Raw genomic sequence first — 16,285 nt, forward strand, 5'->3', positions numbered from 1 at the left:
TCCTCTGCTAACTTTTTTCAAATTATGTTTTTGTGTCATGGCATTAGGGCACAAAGAGCTGTAAGTGCCTGGATGCAATGTCATTCCTTGAACTTGCTGCCTCGTTCCACTCTTGCGCTAAATAGGAGAGGGTCCCAGCCCAGCCAACAAAATGTACTGTTCAATCAAACCAAACTTAAAACCAAGCTCCTTTTTTAAGGGGTCCCGGGGAAATGTTGGGCTGACCGGCAAGACCTCATGATGCGAACTGCTTCTGCGTCAAACGCAAGCTTTTTTCATTCCCAGCCAATGACTTATTCTTATTTCTAAGGGCCGCTCCATCAGATAGCCCAGACAGGCAGGCGTTGGTGGTATAGTGGTGAGCATAGCTGCCTTCCAAGCAGTTGACCCCGGTTCGATTCCCGGCCAACGCAGATCAAATCTTTAAATTGTTCAAAATGCATTTTTTGGAAATCAGACTCATGCTGAAAGCAAAGCTGACACACTTTTCGTGAAAATCAAAACCCCATCCAGGAAAGGTTCTTGCATCCTAGTTTCTGCAACTGTCTATCGGTGAGGGGATTGAAGCGAGCAGGGCTCCTGGCCCCTCCCCGACAAAGGCCTGACAAAGGCCTATTCGCCTTGCCCTGACGGGCCAAGGTCCCAGCAGGCCACCGAGCACAGCACCTCAGCCTATTAGAGTGAGGTTTCAGGATCTCTCTCATCCTGTAAACCAACATACTGAAGAAGGTGAAACGTGTGGCTGCGCTCCTCACATGCTGAAGCAGCAGCAGCCCTTTCCCTGAAGCAAAGTTCCTTCATTCCTCCCTCCCATAACCCTTAGCAGGGGATTTATGGTAATTGAGTTGAGTTTCCAAACTGGCCCTTCCTTCCTTCCTTCCCATATCTGCCAGCTCGAGAAGGCTTGTTTTGTTGCACCTGGGAAGTAAAGTATCTATTTGCGAGAGAGAGAGAATGAGAGAGAGAGACAGAGAGAGAGAGACAGAGAGAGAAGGGGAAGGGGTGTTGGCAGTTAGGGTGTGAGCTAGAGAAATGAGGCCTGTCTGCAAAAGGCCATGGGATGGGAGTGCGTGGTTGCAGGTTGTTTGGCTTTGTAAGGCCTACTGCCCGCTTCACTCGAAAATGGGTCTAGGGTTGTCGGTTTGTAGGCTGTAAAAGCCCAGAAAAGCTTTTGTTCTCCAACCAGCAGAGTGGCGCAGCGGAAGCGTGCTGGGCCCATAACCCAGAGGTCGATGGATCGAAACCATCCTCTGCTAACTTTTTTCAAATTATGTTTTTGTGTCATGGCATTAGGGCACAAAGAGCTGTAAGTGCCTGGATGCAATGTCATTCCTTGAACTTGCTGCCTCGTTCCACTCTTGCGCTAAATAGGAGAGGGTCCCAGCCCAGCCAACAAAATGTACTGTTCAATCAAACCAAACTTAAAACCAAGCTCCTTTTTTAAGGGGTCCCGGGGAAATGTTGGGCTGACCGGCAAGACCTCATGATGCGAACTGCTACTGCGTCAAACGCAAGCTTTTTTCATTCCCAGCCAATGACTTATTCTTATTTCTAAGGGCCGCTCCATCAGATAGCCCAGACAGGCAGGCAGGCGTTGGTGGTATAGTGGTGAGCATAGCTGCCTTCCAAGCAGTTGACCCCGGTTCGATTCCCGGCCAACGCAGATCAAATCTTTAAATGTTCAAAATGCATTTTTTGGAAATCAGACTCATGCTGAAAGCAAAGCTGACACACTTTTCGTGAAAATCAAAACCCCATCCAGGAAAGGTTCTTGCATCCTAGTTTCTGCAACTGTCTATCGGTGAGGGGATTGAAGCGAGCAGGGCTCCTGGCCCCTCCCCGACAAAGGCCTGACAAAGGCCTATTCGCCTTGCCCTGACGGGCCAAGGTCCCAGCAGGCCACCGAGCACAGCACCTCAGCCTATTAGAGTGAGGTTTCAGGATCTCTCTCATCCTGTAAACCAACATACTGAAGAAGGTGAAACGTGTGGCTGCGCTCCTCACATGCTGAAGCAGCAGCAGCCCTTTCCCTGAAGCAAAGTTCCTTCATTCCTCCCTCCCATAACCCTTAGCAGGGGATTTATGGTAATTGAGTTGAGTTTCCAAACTGGCCCTTCCTTCCTTCCTTCCCATATCTGCCAGCTCGAGAAGGCTTGTTTTGTTGCACCTGGGAAGTAAAGTATCTATTTGCGAGAGAGAGAGAATGAGAGAGAGAGACAGAGAGAGAGAGACAGAGAGAGAAGGGGAAGGGGTGTTGGCAGTTAGGGTGTGAGCTAGAGAAATGAGGCCTGTCTGCAAAAGGCCATGGGATGGGAGTGCGTGGTTGCAGGTTGTTTGGCTTTGTAAGGCCTACTGCCCGCTTCACTCGAAAATGGGTCTAGGGTTGTCGGTTTGTAGGCTGTAAAAGCCCAGAAAAGCTTTTGTTCTCCAACCAGCAGAGTGGCGCAGCGGAAGCGTGCTGGGCCCATAACCCAGAGGTCGATGGATCGAAACCATCCTCTGCTAACTTTTTTCAAATTATGTTTTTGTGTCATGGCATTAGGGCACAAAGAGCTGTAAGTGCCTGGATGCAATGTCATTCCTTGAACTTGCTGCCTCGTTCCACTCTTGCGCTAAATAGGAGAGGGTCCCAGCCCAGCCAACAAAATGTACTGTTCAATCAAACCAAACTTAAAACCAAGCTCCTTTTTTAAGGGGTCCCGGGGAAATGTTGGGCTGACCGGCAAGACCTCATGATGCGAACTGCTTCTGCGTCAAACGCGCAAGCTTTTTTCATTCCCAGCCAATGACTTATTCTTATTTCTAAGGGCCGCTCCATCAGATAGCCCAGACAGGCAGGCGTTGGTGGTATAGTGGTGAGCATAGCTGCCTTCCAAGCAGTTGACCCGGGTTTGATTCCCGGCCAACGCAGATCAAATCTTTAAATTGTTCAAAATGCATTTTTTGGAAATCAGACTCATGCTGAAAGCAAAGCTGACACACTTTTCGTGAAAATCAAAACCCCATCCAGGAAAGGTTCTTGCATCCTAGTTTCTGCAACTGTCTATCGGTGAGGGGATTGAAGCGAGCAGGGCTCCTGGCCCCTCCCCGACAAAGGCCTGACAAAGGCCTATTCGCCTTGCCCTGACGGGCCAAGGTCCCAGCAGGCCACCGAGCACAGCACCTCAGCCTATTAGAGTGAGGTTTCAGGATCTCTCTCATCCTGTAAACCAACATACTGAAGAAGGTGAAACGTGTGGCTGCGCTCCTCACATGCTGAAGCAGCAGCAGCCCTTTCCCTGAAGCAAAGTTCCTTCATTCCTCCCTCCCATAACCCTTAGCAGGGGATTTATGGTAATTGAGTTGAGTTTCCAAACTGGCCCTTCCTTCCTTCCTTCCGATATCTGCCAGCTCGAGAAGGCTTGTTTTGTTGCACCTGGGAAGTAAAGTATCTATTTGCGAGAGAGAGAGAATGAGAGAGAGAGACAGAGAGAGAGAGACAGAGAGAGAAGGGGAAGGGGTGTTGGCAGTTAGGGTGTGAGCTAGAGAAATGAGGCCTGTCTGCAAAAGGCCATGGGATGGGAGTGCGTGGTTGCAGGTTGTTTGGCTTTGTAAGGCCTACTGCCCGCTTCACTCGAAACTGGGTCTAGGGTTGTCGGTTTGTAGGCTGTAAAAGCCCATAAAAGCTCTTGTTCTCCAACCAGCAGAGTGGCGCAGCGGAAGCGTGCTGGGCCCATAACCCAGAGGTCGATGGATCGAAACCATCCTCTGCTAACTTTTTTCAAATTATGTTTTTGTGTCATGGCATTAGGGCACAAAGAGCTGTAAGTGCCTGGATGCAATGTCATTCCTTGAACTTGCTGCCTCGTTCCACTCTTGCGCTAAATAGGAGAGGGTCCCAGCCCAGCCAACAAAATGTACTGTTCAATCAAACCAAACTTAAAACCAAGCTCCTTTTTTAAGGGGTCCCGGGGAAATGTTGGGCTGACCGGCAAGACCTCATGATGCGAACTGCTTCTGCGTCAAACGCAAGCTTTTTTCATTCCCAGCCAATGACTTATTCTTATTTCTAAGGGCCGCTCCATCAGATAGCCCAGACAGGCAGGCGTTGGTGGTATAGTGGTGAGCATAGCTGCCTTCCAAGCAGTTGACCCGGGTTCGATTCCCGGCCAACGCAGATCAAATCTTTAAATTGTTCAAAATGCATTTTTTGGAAATCAGACTCATGCTGAAAGCAAAGCTGACACACTTTTCGTGAAAATCAAAACCCCATCCAGGAAAGGTTCTTGCATCCTAGTTTCTGCAACTGTCTATCGGTGAGGGGATTGAAGCGAGCAGGGCTCCTGGCCCCTCCCCGACAAAGCCCTGACGAAGGCCTGACAAAGGCCTATTCGCCTTGCCCTGACGGGCCTTGGTCCCAGCAGGCCACCGAGCACAGCACCTCAGCCTATTAGAGTGAGGTTTCAGGATCTCTCTCATCCTGTAAACCAACATACTGAAGAAGGTGAAACGTGTGGCTGCGCTCCTCACATGCTGAAGCAGCAGCAGCCCTTTCCCTGAAGCAAAGCTCCTTCATTCCTCCCTCCCATAACCCTTAGCAGGGGATTTATGGTAATTGAGTTGAGTTTCCAAACTGGCCCTTCCTTCCTTCCTTCCCATATCTGCCAGCTCGAGAAGGCTTGTTTTGTTGCACCTGGGAAGTAAAGTATCTATTTGCGAGAGAGAGAGAATGAGAGAGAGAGACAGAGAGAGAGAGACAGAGAGAGAAGGGGAAGGGGTGTTGGCAGTTAGGGTGTGAGCTAGAGAAATGAGGCCTGTCTGCAAAAGGCCATGGGATGGGAGTGCGTGGTTGCAGGTTGTTTGGCTTTGTAAGGCCTACTGCCCGCTTCACTCGAAACTGGGTCTAGGGTTGTCGGTTTGTAGGCTGTAAAAGCCCAGAAAAGCTCTTGTTCTCCAACCAGCAGAGTGGCGCAGCGGAAGCGTGCTGGGCCCATAACCCAGAGGTAGATGGATCGAAACCATCCTCTGCTAACTTTTTTCAAATTATGTTTTTGTGTCATGGCATTAGGGCACAAAGAGCTGTAAGTGCCTGGATGCAATGTCATTCCTTGAACTTGCTGCCTTGTTCCACTCTTGCGCTAAATAGGAGAGGGTCCCAGCCCAGCCAACAAAATGTACTGTTCAATCAAACCAAACTTAAAACCAAGCTCCTTTTTTAAGGGGTCCCGGGGAAATGTTGGGCTGACCGGCAAGACCTCATGATGCGAACTGCTTCTGCGTCAAACGCAAGCTTTTTTCATTCCCAGCCAATGACTTATTCTTATTTCTAAGGGCCGCTCCATCAGATAGCCCAGACAGGCAGGCGTTGGTGGTATAGTGGTGAGCATAGCTGCCTTCCAAGCAGTTGACCCCGGTTCGATTCCCGGCCAACGCAGATCAAATCTTTAAATGTTCAAAATGCATTTTTTGGAAATCAGACTCATGCTGAAAGCAAAGCTGACACACTTTTCGTGAAAATCAAAACCCCATCCAGGAAAGGTTCTTGCATCCTAGTTTCTGCAACTGTCTATCGGTGAGGGGATTGAAGCGAGCAGGGCTCCTGGCCCCTCCCCGACAAAGGCCTGACAAAGGCCTATTCGCCTTGCCCTGACGGGCCAAGGTCCCAGCAGGCCACCGAGCACAGCACCTCAGCCTATTAGAGTGAGGTTTCAGGATCTCTCTCATCCTGTAAACCAACATACTGAAGAAGGTGAAACGTGTGGCTGCGCTCCTCACATGCTGAAGCAGCAGCAGCCCTTTCCCTGAAGCAAAGTTCCTTCATTCCTCCCTCCCATAACCCTTAGCAGGGGATTTATGGTAATTGAGTTGAGTTTCCAAACTGGCCCTTCCTTCCTTCCTTCCCATATCTGCCAGCTCGAGAAGGCTTGTTTTGTTGCACCTGGGAAGTAAAGTATCTATTTGCGAGAGAGAGAGAATGAGAGAGAGAGACAGAGAGAGAGAGACAGAGAGAGAAGGGGAAGGGGTGTTGGCAGTTAGGGTGTGAGCTAGAGAAATGAGGCCTGTCTGCAAAAGGCCATGGGATGGGAGTGCGTGGTTGCAGGTTGTTTGGCTTTGTAAGGCCTACTGCCCGCTTCACTCGAAAATGGGTCTAGGGTTGTCGGTTTGTAGGCTGTAAAAGCCCAGAAAAGCTTTTGTTCTCCAACCAGCAGAGTGGCGCAGCGGAAGAGTGCTGGGCCCATAACCCAGAGGTCGATGGATCGAAACCATCCTCTGCTAACTTTTTTCAAATTATGTTTTTGTGTCATGGCATTAGGGCACAAAGAGCTGTAAGTGCCTGGATGCAATGTCATTCCTTGAACTTGCTGCCTCGTTCCACTCTTGCGCTAAATAGGAGAGGGTCCCAGCCCAGCCAACAAAATGTACTGTTCAATCAAACCAAACTTAAAACCAAGCTCCTTTTTTAAGGGGTCCCGGGGAAATGTTGGGCTGACCGGCAAGACCTCATGATGCGAACTGCTTCTGCGTCAAACGCAAGCTTTTTTCATTCCCAGCCAATGACTTATTCTTATTTCTAAGGGCCGCTCCATCAGATAGCCCAGACAGGCAGGCGTTGGTGGTATAGTGGTGAGCATAGCTGCCTTCCAAGCAGTTGACCCCGGTTCGATTCCCGGCCAAGGCAGATCAAATCTTTAAATGTTCAAAATGCATTTTTTGGAAATCAGACTCATGCTGAAAGCAAAGCTGACACACTTTTCGTGAAAATCAAAACCCCATCCAGGAAAGGTTCTTGCATCCTAGTTTCTGCAACTGTCTATCGGTGAGGGGATTGAAGCGAGCAGGGCTCCTGGCCCCTCCCCGACAAAGGCCTACCAAAGGCCTATTCGCCTTGCCCTGACGGGCCAAGGTCCCAGCAGGCCACCGAGCACAGCACCTCAGCCTATTAGAGTGAGGTTTCAGGATCTCTCTCATCCTGTAAACCAACATACTGAAGAAGGTGAAACGTGTGGCTGCGCTCCTCACATGCTGAAGCAGCAGCAGCCCTTTCCCTGAAGCAAAGTTCCTTCATTCCTCCCTCCCATAACCCTTAGCAGGGGATTTATGGTAATTGAGTTGAGTTTCCAAACTGGCCCTTCCTTCCTTCCTTCCCATATCTGCCAGCTCGAGAAGGCTTGTTTTGTTGCACCTGGGAAGTAAAGTATCTATTTGCGAGAGAGAGAGAATGAGAGAGAGAGACAGAGAGAGAGAGACAGAGAGAGAAGGGGAAGGGGTGTTGGCAGTTAGGGTGTGAGCTAGAGAAATGAGGCCTGTCTGCAAAAGGCCATGGGATGGGAGTGCGTGGTTGCAGGTTGTTTGGCTTTGTAAGGCCTACTGCCCGCTTCACTAGAAAATGGGTCTAGGGTTGTCGGTTTGTAGGCTGTAAAAGCCCAGAAAAGCTTTTGTTCTCCAACCAGCAGAGTGGCGCAGCAGAAGCGTGCTGGGCCCATAACCCAGAGGTCGATGGATCGAAACCATCCTCTGCTAACTTTTTTCAAATTATGTTTTTGTGTCATGGCATTAGGGCACAAAGAGCTGTAAGTGCCTGGATGCAATGTCATTCCTTGAACTTGCTGCCTCGTTCCACTCTTGCGCTAAATAGGAGAGGGTCCCAGCCCAGCCAACAAAATGTACTGTTCAATCAAACCAAACTTAAAACCAAGCTCCTTTTTTAAGGGGTCCCGGGGAAATGTTGGGCTGACCGGCAAGACCTCATGATGCGAACTGCTTCTGCGTCAAACGCGCAAGCTTTTTTCATTCCCAGCCAATGACTTATTCTTATTTCTAAGGGCCGCTCCATCAGATAGCCCAGACAGGCAGGCGTTGGTGGTATAGTGGTGAGCATAGCTGCCTTCCAAGCAGTTGACCCGGGTTTGATTCCCGGCCAACGCAGATCAAATCTTTAAATTGTTCAAAATGCATTTTTTGGAAATCAGACTCATGCTGAAAGCAAAGCTGACACACTTTTCGTGAAAATCAAAACCCCATCCAGGAAAGGTTCTTGCATCCTAGTTTCTGCAACTGTCTATCGGTGAGGGGATTGAAGCGAGCAGGGCTCCTGGCCCCTCCCCGACAAAGGCCTGACAAAGGCCTATTCGCCTTGCCCTGACGGGCCAAGGTCCCAGCAGGCCACCGAGCACAGCACCTCAGCCTATTAGAGTGAGGTTTCAGGATCTCTCTCATCCTGTAAACCAACATACTGAAGAAGGTGAAACGTGTGGCTGCGCTCCTCACATGCTGAAGCAGCAGCAGCCCTTTCCCTGAAGCAAAGTTCCTTCATTCCTCCCTCCCATAACCCTTAGCAGGGGATTTATGGTAATTGAGTTGAGTTTCCAAATTGGCCCTTCCTTCCTTCCTTCCCATATCTGCCAGCTCGAGAAGGCTTGTTTTGTTGCACCTGGGAAGTAAAGTATCTATTTGCGAGAGAGAGAGAATGAGAGAGAGAGACAGAGAGAGAGAGACAGAGAGAGAAGGGGAAGGGGTGTTGGCAGTTAGGGTGTGAGCTAGAGAAATGAGGCCTGTCTGCAAAAGGCCATGGGATGGGAGTGCGTGGTTGCAGGTTGTTTGGCTTTGTAAGGCCTACTGCCCGCTTCACTCGAAACTGGGTCTAGGGTTGTCGGTTTGTAGGCTGTAAAAGCCCAGAAAAGCTCTTGTTCTCCAACCAGCAGAGTGGCGCAGCGGAAGCGTGCTGGGCCCATAACCCAGAGGTCGATGGATCGAAACCATCCTCTGCTAACTTTTTTCAAATTATGTTTTTGTGTCATGGCATTAGGGCACAAAGAGCTGTAAGTGCCTGGATGCAATGTCATTCCTTGAACTTGCTGCCTCGTTCCACTCTTGCGCTAAATAGGAGAGGGTCCCAGCCCAGCCAACAAAATGTACTGTTCAATCAAACCAAACTTAAAACCAAGCTCCTTTTTTAAGGGGTCCCGGGGAAATGTTGGGCTGACCGGCAAGACCTCATGATGCGAACTGCTTCTGCGTCAAACGCAAGCTTTTTTCATTCCCAGCCAATGACTTATTCTTATTTCTAAGGGCCGCTCCATCAGATAGCCCAGACAGGCAGGCGTTGGTGGTATAGTGGTGAGCATAGCTGCCTTCCAAGCAGTTGACCCGGGTTCGATTCCCGGCCAACGCAGATCAAATCTTTAAATTGTTCAAAATGCATTTTTTGGAAATCAGACTCATGCTGAAAGCAAAGCTGACACACTTTTCGTGAAAATCAAAACCCCATCCAGGAAAGGTTCTTGTATCCTAGTTTCTGCAACTGTCTATCGGTGAGGGGATTGAAGCGAGCAGGGCTCCTGGCCCCTCCCCGACAAAGCCCTGACGAAGGCCTGACAAAGGCCTATTCGCCTTGCCCTGACGGGCCTTGGTCCCAGCAGGCCACCGAGCACAGCACCTCAGCCTATTAGAGTGAGGTTTCAGGATCTCTCTCATCCTGTAAACCAACATACTGAAGAAGGTGAAACGTGTGGCTGCGCTCCTCACATGCTGAAGCAGCAGCAGCCCTTTCCCTGAAGCAAAGTTCCTTCATTCCTCCCTCCCATAACCCTTAGCAGGGGATTTATGGTAATTGAGTTGAGTTTCCAAACTGGCCCTTCCTTCCTTCCTTCCCATATCTGCCAGCTCGAGAAGGCTTGTTTTGTTGCACCTGGGAAGTAAAGTATCTATTTGCGAGAGAGAGAGAATGAGAGAGAGAGACAGAGAGAGAGAGACAGAGAGAGAAGGGGAAGGGGTGTTGGCAGTTAGGGTGTGAGCTAGAGAAATGAGGCCTGTCTGCAAAAGGCCATGGGATGGGAGTGCGTGGTTGCAGGTTGTTTGGCTTTGTAAGGCCTACTGCCCGCTTCACTCGAAACTGGGTCTAGGGTTGTCGGTTTGTAGGCTGTAAAAGCCCATAAAAGCTCTTGTTCTCCAACCAGCAGAGTGGCGCAGCGGAAGCGTGCTGGGCCCATAACCCAGAGGTCGATGGATCGAAACCATCCTCTGCTAACTTTTTTCAAATTATGTTTTTGTGTCATGGCATTAGGGCACAAAGAGCTGTAAGTGCCTGGATGCAATGTCATTCCTTGAACTTGCTGCCTCGTTCCACTCTTGCGCTAAATAGGAGAGGGTCCCAGCCCAGCCAACAAAATGTACTGTTCAATCAAACCAAACTTAAAACCAAGCTCCTTTTTTAAGGGGTCCCGGGGAAATGTTGGGCTGACCGGCAAGACCTCATGATGCGAACTGCTTCTGCGTCAAACGCAAGCTTTTTTCATTCCCAGCCAATGACTTATTCTTATTTCTAAGGGCCGCTCCATCAGATAGCCCAGACAGGCAGGCGTTGGTGGTATAGTGGTGAGCATAGCAGCCTTCCAAGCAGTTGACCCGGGTTCGATTCCCGGCCAACGCAGATCAAATCTTTAAATTGTTCAAAATGCATTTTTTGGGAATCAGACTCATGCTGAAAGCAAAGCTGACACACTTTTCGTGAAAATCAAAACCCCATCCAGGAAAGGTTCTTGCATCCTAGTTTCTGCAACTGTCTATCGGTGAGGGGATTGAAGCGAGCAGGGCTCCTGGCCCCTCCCCGACAAAGCCCTGAGGAAGGCCTGACAAAGGCCTATTCGCCTTGCCCTGACGGGCCTTGGTCCCAGCAGGCCACCGAGCACAGCACCTCAGCCTATTAGAGTGAGGTTTCAGGATCTCTCTCATCCTGTAAACCAACATACTGAAGAAGGTGAAACGTGTGGCTGCGCTCCTCACATGCTGAAGCAGCAGCAGCCCTTTCCCTGAAGCAAAGTTCCTTCATTCCTCCCTCCCATAACCCTTAGCAGGGGATTTATGGTAATTGAGTTGAGTTTCCAAACTGGCCCTTCCTTCCTTCCTTCCCATATCTGCCAGCTCGAGAAGGCTTGTTTTGTTGCACCTGGGAAGTAAAGTATCTATTTGCGAGAGAGAGAGAATGAGAGAGAGAGACAGAGAGAGAGAGACAGAGAGAGAAGGGGAAGGGGTGTTGGCAGTTAGGGTGTGAGCTAGAGAAATGAGGCCTGTCTGCAAAAGGCCATGGGATGGGAGTGCGTGGTTGCAGGTTGTTTGGCTTTGTAAGGCCTACTGCCCGCTTCACTCGAAACTGGGTCTAGGGTTGTCGGTTTGTAGGCTGTAAAAGCCCATAAAAGCTCTTGTTCTCCAACCAGCAGAGTGGCGCAGCGGAAGCGTGCTGGGCCCATAACCCATAGGTCGATGGATCGAAACCATCCTCTGCTAACTTTTTTCAAATTATGTTTTTGTGTCATGGCATTAGGGCACAAAGAGCTGTAAGTGCCTGGATGCAATGTCATTCCTTGAACTTGCTGCCTCGTTCCACTCTTGCGCTAAATAGGAGAGGGTCCCAGCCCAGCCAACAAAATGTACTGTTCAATCAAACCAAACTTAAAACCAAGCTCCTTTTTTAAGGGGTCCCGGGGAAATGTTGGGCTGACCGGCAAGACCTCATGATGCGAACTGCTTCTGCGTCAAACGCAAGCTTTTTTCATTCCCAGCCAATGACTTATTCTTATTTCTAAGGGCCGCTCCATCAGATAGCCCAGACAGGCAGGCGTTGGTGGTATAGTGGTGAGCATAGCTGCCTTCCAAGCAGTTGACCCCGGTTCGATTCCCGGCCAACGCAGATCAAATCTTTAAATTGTTCAAAATGCATTTTTTGGAAATCAGACTCATGCTGAAAGCAAAGCTGACACACTTTTCGTGAAAATCAAAACCCCATCCAGGAAAGGTTCTTGCATCCTAGTTTCTGCAACTGTCTATCGGTGAGGGGATTGAAGCGAGCAGGGCTCCTGGCCCCTCCCCGACAAAGGCCTGACAAAGGCCTATTCGCCTTGCCCTGACGGGCCAAGGTCCCAGCAGGCCACCGAGCACAGCACCTCAGCCTATTAGAGTGAGGTTTCAGGATCTCTCTCATCCTGTAAACCAACATACTGAAGAAGGTGAAACGTGTGGCTGCGCTCCTCACATGCTGAAGCAGCAGCAGCCCTTTCCCTGAAGCAAAGTTCCTTCATTCCTCCCTCCCATAACCCTTAGCAGGGGATTTATGGTAATTGAGTTGAGTTTCCAAACTGGCCCTTCCTTCCTTCCTTCCCATATCTGCCAGCTCGAGAAGGCTTGTTTTGTTGCACCTGGGAAGTAAAGTATCTATTTGCGAGAGAGAGAGAATGAGAGAGAGAGACAGAGAGAGAGAGACAGAGAGAGAAGGGGAAGGGGTGTTGGCAGTTAGGGTGTGAGCTAGAGAAATGAGGCCTGTCTGCAAAAGGCCATGGGATGGGAGTGCGTGGTTGCAGGTTGTTTGGCTTTGTAAGGCCTACTGCCCGCTTCACTCGAAAATGGGTCTAGGGTTGTCGGTTTGTAGGCTGTAAAAGCCCAGAAAAGCTTTTGTTCTCCAACCAGCAGAGTGGCGCAGCGGAAGCGTGCTGGGCCCATAACCCAGAGGTCGATGGATCGAAACCATCCTCTGCTAACTTTTTTCAAATTATGTTTTTGTGTCATGGCATTAGGGCACAAAGAGCTGTAAGTGCCTGGATGCAATGTCATTCCTTGAACTTGCTGCCTCGTTCCACTCTTGCGCTAAATAGGAGAGGGTCCCAGCCCAGCCAACAAAATGTACTGTTCAATCAAACCAAACTTAAAACCAAGCTCCTTTTTTAAGGGGTCCCGGGGAAATGTTGGGCTGACCGGCAAGACCTCATGATGCGAACTGCTTCTGCGTCAAACGCAAGCTTTTTTCATTCCCAGCCAATGACTTATTCTTATTTCTAAGGGCCGCTCCATCAGATAGCCCAGACAGGCAGGCAGGCGTTGGTGGTATAGTGGTGAGCATAGCTGCCTTCCAAGCAGTTGACCCCGGTTCGATTCCCGGCCAACGCAGATCAAATCTTTAAATGTTCAAAATGCATTTTTTGGAAATCAGACTCATGCTGAAAGCAAAGCTGACACACTTTTCGTGAAAATCAAAACCCCATCCAGGAAAGGTTCTTGCATCCTAGTTTCTGCAACTGTCTATCGGTGAGGGGATTGAAGCGAGCAGGGCTCCTGGCCCCTCCCCGACAAAGGCCTGACAAAGGCCTATTCGCCTTGCCCTGACGGGCCAAGGTCCCAGCAGGCCACCGAGCACAGCACCTCAGCCTATTAGAGTGAGGTTTCAGGATCTCTCTCATCCTGTAAACCAACATACTGAAGAAGGTGAAACGTGTGGCTGCGCTCCTCACATGCTGAAGCAGCAGCAGCCCTTTCCCTGAAGCAAAGTTCCTTCATTCCTCCCTCCCATAACCCTTAGCAGGGGATTTATGGTAATTGAGTTGAGTTTCCAAACTGGCCCTTCCTTCCTTCCTTCCCATATCTGCCAGCTCGAGAAGGCTTGTTTTGTTGCACCTGGGAAGTAAAGTATCTATTTGCGAGAGAGAGAGAATGAGAGAGAGAGACAGAGAGAGAGAGACAGAGAGAGAAGGGGAAGGGGTGTTGGCAGTTAGGGTGTGAGCTAGAGAAATGAGGCCTGTCTGCAAAAGGCCATGGGATGGGAGTGCGTGGTTGCAGGTTGTTTGGCTTTGTAAGGCCTACTGCCCGCTTCACTCGAAAATGGGTCTAGGGTTGTCGGTTTGTAGGCTGTAAAAGCCCAGAAAAGCTTTTGTTCTCCAACCAGCAGAGTGGCGCAGCGGAAGCGTGCTGGGCCCATAACCCAGAGGTCGATGGATCGAAACCATCCTCTGCTAACTTTTTTCAAATTATGTTTTTGTTTCATGGCATTAGGGCACAAAGAGCTGTAAGTGCCTGGATGCAATGTCATTCCTTGAACTTGCTGCCTCGTTCCACTCTTGCGCTAAATAGGAGAGGGTCCCAGCCCAGCCAACAAAATGTACTGTTCAATCAAACCAAACTTAAAACCAAGCTCCTTTTTTAAGGGGTCCCGGGGAAATGTTGGGCTGACCGGCAAGACCTCATGATGCGAACTGCTTCTGCGTCAAACGCGCAAGCTTTTTTCATTCCCAGCCAATGACTTATTCTTATTTCTAAGGGCCGCTCCATCAGATAGCCCAGACAGGCAGGCGTTGGTGGTATAGTGGTGAGCATAGCTGCCTTCCAAGCAGTTGACCCGGGTTTGATTCCCGGCCAACGCAGATCAAATCTTTAAATTGTTCAAAATGCATTTTTTGGAAATCAGACTCATGCTGAAAGCAAAGCTGACACACTTTTCGTGAAAATCAAAACCCCATCCAGGAAAGGTTCTTGCATCCTAGTTTCTGCAACTGTCTATCGGTGAGGGGATTGAAGCGAGCAGGGCTCCTGGCCCCTCCCCGACAAAGGCCTGACAAAGGCCTATTCGCCTTGCCCTGACGGGCCAAGGTCCCAGCAGGCCACCGAGCACAGCACCTCAGCCTATTAGAGTGAGGTTTCAGGATCTCTCTCATCCTGTAAACCAACATACTGAAGAAGGTGAAACGTGTGGCTGCGCTCCTCACATGCTGAAGCAGCAGCAGCCCTTTCCCTGAAGCAAAGTTCCTTCATTCCTCCCTCCCATAACCCTTAGCAGGGGATTTATGGTAATTGAGTTGAGTTTCCAAACTGGCCCTTCCTTCCTTCCTTCCCATATCTGCCAGCTCGAGAAGGCTTGTTTTGTTGCACCTGGGAAGTAAAGTATCTATTTGCGAGAGAGAGAGAATGAGAGAGAGAGACAGAGAGAGAGAGACAGAGAGAGAAGGGGAAGGGGTGTTGGCAGTTAGGGTGTGAGCTAGAGAAATGAGGCCTGTCTGCAAAAGGCCATGGGATGGGAGTGCGTGGTTGCAGGTTGTTTGGCTTTGTAAGGCCTACTGCCCGCTTCACTCGAAACTGGGTCTAGGGTTGTCGGTTTGTAGGCTGTAAAAGCCCATAAAAGCTCTTGTTCTCCAACCAGCAGAGTGGCGCAGCGGAAGCGTGCTGGGCCCATAACCCAGAGGTCGATGGATCGAAACCATCCTCTGCTAACTTTTTTCAAATTATGTTTTTGTGTCATGGCATTAGGGCACAAAGAGCTGTAAGTGCCTGGATGCAATGTCATTCCTTGAACTTGCTGCCTCGTTCCACTCTTGCGCTAAATAGGAGAGGGTCCCAGCCCAGCCAACAAAATGTACTGTTCAATCAAACCAAACTTAAAACCAAGCTCCTTTTTTAAGGGGTCCCGGGGAAATGTTGGGCTGACCGGCAAGACCTCATGATGCGAACTGCTTCTGCGTCAAACGCAAGCTTTTTTCATTCCCAGCCAATGACTTATTCTTATTTCTAAGGGCCGCTCCATCAGATAGCCCAGACAGGCAGGCGTTGGTGGTATAGTGGTGAGCATAGCTGCCTTCCAAGCAGTTGACCCGGGTTCGATTCCCGGCCAACGCAGATCAAATCTTTAAATTGTTCAAAATGCATTTTTTGGAAATCAGACTCATGCTGAAAGCAAAGCTGACACACTTTTCGTGAAAATCAAAACCCCATCCAGGAAAGGTTCTTGCATCCTAGTTTCTGCAACTGTCTATCGGTGAGGGGATTGAAGCGAGCAGGGCTCCTGGCCCCTCCCCGACAAAGCCCTGACGAAGGCCTGACAAAGGCCTATTCGCCTTGCCCTGACGGGCCTTGGTCCCAGCAGGCCACCGAGCACAGCACCTCAGCCTATTAGAGTGAGGTTTCAGGATCTCTCTCATCCTGTAAACCAACATACTGAAGAAGGTGAAACGTGTGGCTGCGCTCCTCACATGCTGAAGCAGCAGCAGCCCTTTCCCTGAAGCAAAGTTCCTTCATTCCTCCCTCCCATAACCCTTAGCAGGGGATTTATGGTAATTGAGTTGAGTTTCCAAACTGGCCCTTCCTTCCTTCCTTCCCATATCTGCCAGCTCGAGAAGGCTTGTTTTGTTGCACCTGGGAAGTAAAGTATCTATTTGCGAGAGAGAGAGAATGAGAGAGAGAGACAGAGAGAGAGAGACAGAGAGAGAAGGGGAAGGGGTGTTGGCAGTTAGGGTGTGAGCTAGAGAAATGAGGCCTGTCTGCAAAAGGCCATGGGATGGGAGTGCGTGGTTGCAGGTTGTTTGGCTTTGTAAGGCCTACTGCCCGCTTCACTCGAAACTGGGTCTAGGGTTGTCGGTTTGTAGGCTGTAAAAGCCCAGAAAAGCTCTTGTTCTCCAACCAGCAGAGTGGCGCAGCGGAAGCGTGCTGGGCCCATAACCCAGAGGTAGATGGATCGAAACCATCCTCTGCTAACTTTTTTCAAATTATGTTTTTG

The 16,285-nt window shown here is 49.9% G+C and overlaps 3 non-coding genes across 3 annotated transcripts; all 3 read left to right on the plus strand.

Moving 5' to 3' along the window:
* The first annotated feature begins 4,084 nt into the window (after nt 1–4,084).
* TRNAG-UCC (transfer RNA glycine (anticodon UCC)) lies at nt 4,085–4,156 on the plus strand. The gene has a single exon. It is a non-coding gene; the product is annotated as a tRNA-Gly (tRNA).
* Nucleotides 4,157–9,079: 4,923 nt separating this feature from the next.
* TRNAG-UCC (transfer RNA glycine (anticodon UCC)) lies at nt 9,080–9,151 on the plus strand. The gene has a single exon. It is a non-coding gene; the product is annotated as a tRNA-Gly (tRNA).
* Nucleotides 9,152–15,336: 6,185 nt separating this feature from the next.
* On the plus strand, nt 15,337–15,408 carry TRNAG-UCC (transfer RNA glycine (anticodon UCC)). The gene has a single exon. It is a non-coding gene; the product is annotated as a tRNA-Gly (tRNA).
* The last annotated feature ends 877 nt before the right edge of the window (nt 15,409–16,285 follow it).

The sequence above is a fragment of the Ambystoma mexicanum genome, chromosome 6q (assembly GCF_040938575.1).
Source record: "Ambystoma mexicanum isolate Mex_15411 chromosome 6q, UKY_AmexF1_1, whole genome shotgun sequence".
In the NCBI taxonomy this organism is placed as follows: domain Eukaryota; kingdom Metazoa; phylum Chordata; class Amphibia; order Caudata; family Ambystomatidae; genus Ambystoma; species Ambystoma mexicanum.